The sequence below is a fragment of the Mastomys coucha genome, unplaced genomic scaffold (assembly GCF_008632895.1).
Source record: "Mastomys coucha isolate ucsf_1 unplaced genomic scaffold, UCSF_Mcou_1 pScaffold4, whole genome shotgun sequence".
In the NCBI taxonomy this organism is placed as follows: domain Eukaryota; kingdom Metazoa; phylum Chordata; class Mammalia; order Rodentia; family Muridae; genus Mastomys; species Mastomys coucha.
In genome coordinates this window covers 44,069,991-44,078,947 of record NW_022196910.1, presented here as the reverse complement: position 1 = coordinate 44,078,947, position 8,957 = coordinate 44,069,991, and positions in this window count along the sequence as shown.

The following is an 8,957-nucleotide window of genomic DNA, read 5'->3' as shown; positions in this document are numbered from 1 at the left end:
GCAAAACAAAACAATATCAGTAACAACAAAAACTATAGCCACTTTTCCATATCAGTGTTTTGTGACCAAACTTCCTTCTTTTTACCAAATACCTAGGATTCCTGAGACTAGATATGCCATAATTTCTTGCCATTTTCTATTGATGGGCATTCAGATTGTTCTTCTGAATTCTCCTGGTTGTGCAAGGCTTCTTGGGGAACAAATGCAAAGTGCTAAGAGGAGTTCCGAAGGCAAGGCTTTATTGAAAGCCGGGCATGCACCTGTGAGGCACTTCAGTGACCTGTGTCTGGAACCACATTAATTATGCACCACTGCACCTTGCCTGAGGGCTGGCAGTTTGTGCTTTCCAAATGGAGCTCTGTAACTTTGATAAGCATTGCTACACTCCCTGGAGGCTTCTGACTCGAGAGATTATTTTTTCCCCATTTTTGCGTATGCCCAAAGCCTTTCCATTTGAGTTATTTTGTCAGTGAATGATGATCTTATGTAAGTAAAGAATGAACTATGAATTCTGACTTCTTAGCTTGAGTTTTGGGAGTTCATCATTTAGGCGATGACAGTAATCAGAGAGTGGTGGGGACCGGGAGGCAGATGACAGTCTGCTTTTTATTAGAAACCCCTTCAGGTTTCAGCAAGAATTTTTTTTTTTTTTAAATCTTGTGTTTGTATCTTGTTAAAGCCATGACATTTTGATGGTTTCAAATCTCTTGACCCCTGATGGGGAACAACAGGAGTCTTACTTGATTTTCCTGTTTTCTAGACATCTCTTCCTCAGTCTCCAAAACCTGCTGTCTGAGTTCACGCCTGCCTTTCTCTTTTTCTGCTAAAATGACATTTTGGAAATTGCACTTTTCCCCTTATGTTAATAACTGTCCTCAGTTTAAAACTCAATTGATGCCAGATAGTAATTGTTATAAATAAAAAATAGTCTTTATTCTAGTGCCCTTTTCACTCTTTTTCCCAGAAAAGTTTAATAACTTTTTTTTAGTGTCATGTGAATGAAAATGGCCCCAATAGGCCTGTGGGGAGTGGCACTATTAGGAGGTGTGGCCTTGTTGGAGTAGGTGTGGCCTTGTTAGAGGAAGTGTGTCATTGTGGGTGGGCTTTGAGGTTTCAGATGCTCAAGCCAGGCCCAGTGACAAACTCTTTCTTCTTCTGCTTTCAGATTGGGATGTAGAACTCTTGGCTCCTTCTCTAGCACCATGTCTGCCTGCATGCTACCATGCTGGCCATCATAATGATAATGGACTAAAACTCTGAACAGTAAGCCAGCCACAATTAAATGTTGTCCTTTATAGGAGTTGCTGTGGTCATGGTGTCTCAAACAGCATTTGAAACCCTAACTAAGTCATGTAGGTCTGTTGGAGAAGGAAAAGGAAATTCTACATAGAATTGTTTCAAAAATATATTGCTTGGTGTAAATAAAGAAGTATAAATAAATACAGTGTCCTGAGAAGTGCTTGAGTCTGAGAGCAATGAGTTGGGGAATGTTTTCAACATCCTAAAATAAATTCTAATGTTTACATTTTAACGACAGCATTCTAATATTGGTGGATATATTTCGTGGTTTTTGAATGGTAGAACAACTTCGCAGATAATAAGCTGAGCAAACTTTATACCACTGATTTATACTCCTAGTCCTATTTTTCACTGATTATAAACTGTACCCCCTGGGCTCGGGGACTGCCTAAAATTTTATTATTATTTTGTTTGTTTTTTGATACATGGTTTTTCTTTATAGCCCTATGTGAACAGACACCATGACCAAGGCAAGTCTTATAAAGGACAACATTTCATTGGGGTTGGCTTACAGACTCAGAGGTTCAGTCCATTATCATCAAGGCAGGAACATGGCAACATCCAGGCAGGCATGGTGCAGGAGTAGCTAAGAGTTGTACATCTTCATCTGAAGGCTGCTAGCAGAATACTAGCTTCTAAGCTGCAAGGATGAGGGTCTTAAAGCCCATACCAACAGTGACACACCCACTCCAACAAGGCCACGCCCACTCCAACAAGGCCATACCCTCTAATTGTGCCACTCTCTAGGCTGAGCATAAATAAAAACCATCATATCTTGGCTGTCCTGGAACTCACTCTGTACACCAGGCTGACTTCAAACTCATTGAAATCTACCTGCCTCTGCTTCCCACCAGAGTGCTGGGATTGAAGGCTTAGGCATTTAAAAGGCTTAGAATTTTGATGTTTTTAGAGCCTGGAGTTATTTATATCTTTTACATGCTAGACTGAGGAGATGGTTTAGTGGGCCAAGTTTTTGCTGGGCAAGCATGAGGACCTGGGTTCAGGTCCCCAGCATTCATTTAAAGCCAGGTGCTGCAGAGTGTGTCTGTGCCAAGGATGGAGCAGAAGCAGGTAGGTCGCTGGCCAGCCAGTCTCACTGAGACTGTGAGCTTTAGGTTTAGTGAAAGATGTTTCAAAATTGAGGTAGATTGGAGACACCTGGCAAGTCTTCTAGCATACACACATGGACAGGTCACCCACGAACATAGGACACACCTGCATGGGCCACACACATATGTAAATAAGTAAATACAAATAGAACCAAACCACTTTCTTATAAACCACCGTCTTAGTCAGGGTTTCTATTCCTGCACAAACATCATGACCAAGAAGCAAGCTGGGGAGGAAAGGGTTTATTCAGCTTACTTCCACACTGCTGTTGATAGCCAGAGGAAGTCAGGACTGGATCTCAAGTAGGTCAGGAAGCAGGAGCTGACGCAGAGGCCATGGAGAGATGTTCTTTACTGGCTTGCTTCTCCTGGCTTGCTCAGACTGCTCTCTTTTAGAACCCAAGACTTCCAGCCCAGGGTTGGCACCACCCACAAGAGGCTCTATCCCCTTGATCACTAATTGAGAAAATGCCCCACAGCTGGGTCTCATGGAGGCACTTCCCCAACTGAAGCTCCCTTCTCTGTGATAACTCCAGCCTGTGTCAAGCTGGCACACGAAACCAGACAGTACAACTACCATCTGTATTTGGCAGGGTATTCTAAAGGAATAGAACTGCTCCCCTGGCCCGTGTGTGTGTGTGTGTGTGTGTGTGTGTGTGTGTGTGTGTGTGTGTGCTGGTGAGGATAGGGATGAGGAGGTCCAGCAAGCAGCCATTTCTACCCAGGGAGACGTACAACCTTGTAGCTTCTCAGTCTGTGAAACCTCAGCTTTCACTGGAAGCCTCAGCTTTTCTAGTTTGATGCTAAAGGCTGAGAAGACTCCTCGAGAGTAGGCGATCTTTAGCTCATGCTAGAAAGCTGAAGAGTCTGGAGTCTGACAAGGCAGAAGGCGGCTGCACAGCAGCAGCAGCAGCAGCAGCAACAGCAGCAGCAGCAGGTGCACCATCTGCGAGAGCAAGGCTGACAACAGGCAGGACTGACTTTTTCTCCATCTCTCCTGCTGCCCACTCTGCGCACAGGCCATCTCTCTTCAGCTCATTTTCTGAGAATGCCCTCACAGAGCTGCCCTGGGGCATGTCTCTTAGTTGACTGATACCAGGTTCCTATCTAGTTGATATGGGGAGGGAGGGCAGGGCTGGGGTGGGGGGTTGTTTGCCAAACTCCTGGACATCCAGATGACACAGGGAACCTCCAGGGTCTGAAACAGGTCCCTCCAGCCAGTAACAAGCCTGGGGGCCAGGGGGGAAGGGACTCCTGCTTGGCTCCGGGGTGAGTATCTGTGTCTGGAGGACAGAGGCGCCTTCTGCAGGAGACTTAGGTGTCTTGGCTCTGTATGCAGAAGGCTTCCCCCAGTGGCAGTTCTTGATGAGAGAGACAGTCCTTACGTGTTCAAACTGTTTATTGGCAATGGAAAACGATGCATACAACTTACTCAGGGTGGACCAGACATTGTAGGAAGGAATGTCGGAGAAAGGAAGCTTATTGGCTAAACTCTCAGGGCCTGCCCATCTAGATACCTCATTAGCATGGAGAACTCAATACTCTATGCTCTATGACTAGTTGTCACAATTTTCATGTGGGGTGCAGTGGTCTGAATCCGCTCAACCTTCCCTTTTTTTTTTTTTTTTTCTGGTAACAAGGTTCCACTTGCCTCACACAGAGGTGGCAAGGGAAGTTGGAAATAAAAGCTAGAGCACATCTGAAGACAGCAAACTGTGAGGGGAGAGGTTGAAAAGCCAGAGACTGTGTGAAGGATCTCCTATTGGCTGGGTTTCATGACACATACCATAACACCAGTGCTCAGAAATCTGTGGTAAGAGAATCATGTGTAGGAGGTCAACAGGGTTGCATGAAGAGACCTTGACAACACACACACACACACACACACACACACACACATACACACACACACACATATACATGCACACACACAAACATGCAGGTGCACAGAGAGACCACTTTCCATATTTATTAAAGTTTTGAGAATACTAAAACCAAGAGATTATCAGACTATAGATGATTATGATCAAGAAATATTAAAATCTGGCTGAGGGATCACTGCAGGATAGAAAAACCAAACATTTCTGAGTGGCTTACTCTGAGCAGTAAAGATCCCCATCTTTACTCTAAGGGAGAGGAATGAGAAAAGTCTGAAGATTAATGAGGCTTGGCATAGAGACCCACACTTACAAGGTGTGTGTGTGTAACACTGGTCAGGACTTATGGTGGCTTCAGGGTGGCCAGTTGAATTTCAGAGGGCACAAAGTTAGTGGTGCATAGAATATTTGCAAGCAGTTCTTTTGTGATAGTTTGGGAATTATCTTTTGTAACCTAAAGTGAATCCTTTAGATGTTTTTGTTTCTTTTGCTTTAAAGGGTTAACAGATGGTTGTGCAGTTAAAGCTTTTTGCCTGTAGTTTTTCTACTTGGAAGACAGTTTGGCGAGACTTTCTGTCTAGCGTGCCCACTTCCTTCTTGAATCTTGTACTGCTCCAGTGCCTTCTTGGAATGAGCATTCCTGTGCAGAAATCTAAAGCCAGCCTGACAGTTCAGTTCCCCTTGATAAGTGATTTGATTGCTTACAGGTGCTCCGGGGGATTTTCTTCCTAGTCAGTAGCTGCAGTAGATAAAAGATGTCTTACCTGTAGCAAGTCCTTCCAGTGAAGATATGTAACCTTTTTTAAATTGAGATTTTTTTTTCTGTGGTATTTTTGTTTGTTACATGATTTTGGACATTTTTCTTTGGGGCATTAAAAGTTCCATACAAAGGCTATTTTGAAAAGGCTTCTTCCTACTTGGCATGACAAGTGCCTACAAATACATCCAAGAACTACGGAGGAAGAAGTTGCCCCACCCACATGGTGGCTTTCTTTCCAGGGCCCGATGCTGGCTGTACTGTGGCTTTCTGTGCTGCACTGGGCTTCCTGCCCCATCTGGATGGATTGTGTGTGCAAGCTGGAATACAAAGCTTAGCAAGCTTATGTCATACTAAGCATACCTGTTCTCTGTGGTGGCTACAAGTTCCAGTTCATTGTGGTGTTAACCAGAAAATGTCCGGTGATAGCGTCAGTGTGTTGCTGAGGAGAGAGCTGAATGTCACGGTGGGACTCTGAAGAGTCTTGAATGCTTTCCCTGGCTGTCCTAGAACTAGCTCTGTAGACCAGGCTGGCCTCGAACTCACAGATATCCATCTGCCTCTGCTTCCGGTGTGATGGGATTAAAGGCGTGTGCCACCACCACCCAGCTGAGTCTTCAACTCTTCACCGTTGGAGAAACGTCCACAAATAAATTTCCTCCTCGTCAACCCACTCCATAAAACTATCAGAAGAAATTTGGATGCTCAGTTGATCACTAATCCAGTGCACGAGCGCAGGGAGATGCATGGGCTACATCTGTAGGCACGTGGCCTTACCGGTGGCTTTGAGCATGCAGCCAGGACAAGGTGCAGTTCTCCTTTGGCTCCATTGTTCCTGCTAACGTTAGTGATGCTTGTAAAATTCATGTCCAGTAAGCAATTTAGGAGAGTAAACAAAAGGATTGGCCTGTTTTCAGTGTGTATTTAGCCTTTTAACTCTAAGTTTCTTCCCCGTCCCCTTGCCCCCGTCTCCCTTCCCTTCTAACTTTGTTTTCCTGTGATTTTTGTTTTATATTTTTCTACTGCAACTCTTTTGAATCTGTTCATCTACTTTCTCCATTTCCAGTTATCTGGTTATGTTTTCCTTGATTCCCCACATTTCTGCTTTATGGTCTTTTAATAGGAGTGATTGCCTCATCTCTGTACACCCCTCCCCACCACCTCCTCACTCCCCGCAAGTCCAGGGAAAGTTCTTTTAAAAGAATTTCATCCTGCTGCATAAAATGTGACCGATGAAAGCGTTCCTCGTCTGTAGCCATGCTCTGTGTTGGTTTTTGTTTTGAGGCTGTGATGGCACATGGGAACCTAAAGAAAAGAGAGGTTTATTTTACTCCCCGTTTGCAGGGATGCAGGCCATCGCTGGGGCTTAGAGCCTTGTCTTTGGCAATGCTTGCTCACATCTTGACACATCAGGAAGCAGAGAGCTGTAAAGTGACCCATTTCCTTCTGGGGACCCCACCTCCTAAAAGTTCCACGCTTCCTCGCAACAGCGCGCTACTTGCTACCTGGAGACCAAGGGGAGCGTGTGAGGGAAATTTCACAGTCAAACCAGAACCTGTTCCTTTCCTCCAAATTTTTATCCAAGTGTCTTTACATATTGGCACTACTTCCCGTTTCTCATCATTAAACCGACCAAGTTTTCCTACACCTGCTCTTTGCAGGAGTTCCCAGCGTTTGAGTGGGAGTTCTTATAGTCCCAGGTAATAATAACATTGTGCCCTATACCTCAAGATGTCTCTTGTCCTCAAGGCTTTATATTTCTGTTCTATTTTATTTTATTTTTAATTTAATTTAATATTCTATTTTATTATTTATTTTATTATTTTATTTTATATTTTATTAATTTTATTTTATTTTATTTTGTAGTGTAGGGGTAGATCCCAGGCATTGAGTTTGCTCAGCAGGCATCTCTCTGTCAAGCCTAACTCCCAGGCCAGGAGTTACCCCTTCCCTTGTGCTATCCAGCTGAGGCTTGTTGCTGATGAGGGTGTCTGTGCTCTCTGCTTCCTCCCACACAGCTTTTGTTAAATCTCAGCTGCTTTCTTCATCGTTCATATGTGTTTTGGAAACTGGGCAGTATACTGGTGTCCTAGTTTGCAAGAGAAAAGAGAAATGGTTCTGGATCTTGAGGGATGGGAGTTAGTTTTATTTTTTCTTCTTCCTCCTCTCTTAAATGATTTCTGAATATGGAAAGAGGGATAGTAATTCATTTAGGCATTTCACACCATGGCTCCTCTATAATTCTTCAGAATAGTGGTGTCTGCATTTTAGGAAAAATTAGAAATCTTCATGCATGCAGCCTATATTTGTCCTTAGTGTTCTGCTATTCAGAATTATAGATTTTTAGAGTAAGATAAAAAGTCTTTCAAAAATGGTTTGTTAACTAAAATCTCAGCAATATCAAATCATGCTTTTAGCTAGCTCTTGGAGCATAGTAATTAGAATACACTGAAAATTACAGGGTCCCAAAAGATAGATCAATTATGCTTATATTACTTATTTACTCCTTATAAAATACTAGGCTTCCCAATGTTTAACTATCCCCTCAAACCCAGACTCTAGGCTCACCTGGGTCTTGGGTTGGGATTGCTGGTAGCAAACTGGGACTAGTATCCACTCTACGCAGCCCCAAATATCCGCTTATCTGGAAAGAACTCTTTTCACAGGGTTAATAGCAGAGCGCAGAGCACTTCTGGTCCTGAAAAAATTATCATAAACCAGAAACTTGTATTGGCTACTGCATTGTGTTTGTGGCGTGTCTCAACTGTGTTCGGGTGGTGGGTAGCTGAGTGTCGACTCTTTGTTGTTGCTGTTACTGTCAGCACGATTGCTTTCTGACTGAATTTCATTGTTGTTATGAAAGACTTCCCTGCAGGCTCACATTTAGGACAATTTTGTCAGTCACATTCCAGTTCTCAAATTCCAATTCAATTTCTGGTAGAATTGTCCCTTTTTCAGACTCGTAAGATTAAATTCCTTTTGTGACTATGTATGCACACATCAGAGAGGCGCTTGGTGATCCAAACACATGTTGAAGTTTCTGTACCAAAAGCAGCTGCGGAAACTTAAAGTAGGATTCATGTTCATCAGAAAATGTCTGTTCTGAAATCTGGACTCTGTTTCTACAGAAATAGGAAAACTCTTCAGAATCCGTAATTCCATTAAGCTCTGGGCTCAATCTGCACGCCTTGTTTAAGCTTAGCGTTCTTCACATCCTGAAACCCGCTCCCCTCTCCCCGACTGTTGTTCCAAGATCAGTATATTCTGCTAATTCATCAGAACAGCATGAAAGCACATTCTCTTGGGTCCCTTGTGTGTTGGATAAGTTAGGCCCGTGAGAGTTCTGTAGTTCTCCAAAGCCATTGACCTTGAAACATGTTGTTAACAAGATCCCAGAGTCTAGGTTTCTGATTGCATTAAAACAAACTCACACTGGATTGTTTTTGCCCTAATTGGAAACTGTTAGGAGCCTGGGAGTGAAGACCACTGACAACCATAACTCCTCTTCTTACCTGAGGAAAAAGCTTTCTCTTCCATAGCACTAACGACAAATGGCTGACAACCAACGGCAGGGTCGTCAGATCACAGCCTTTGTCTTCAGTGGGTACCAGAACATCTCTTTGTTTGTCCACTGCAGGCAACACCTGACTAACCAGGATCAGGTAGGCCTCGTAACCGAACACTGCTGTGCTCTGTGAATTTGCTATATGGAATGTACATCTTAAAACAACAACAATAACAACAACAAAACAAAACAAAACAAATTAACAACAACAAAACAAAACAAAACAAATTACCGACTACACATGATAAAAGGTGTGTGTGAGTGAGTGTGTGTGTGTGTGCTTGTGCGTGTGTGCGTGTGTGCATGTGTGCGTGTGTGTGTGTGTGCGTGTGTGCATGTGTGTGTGTGTG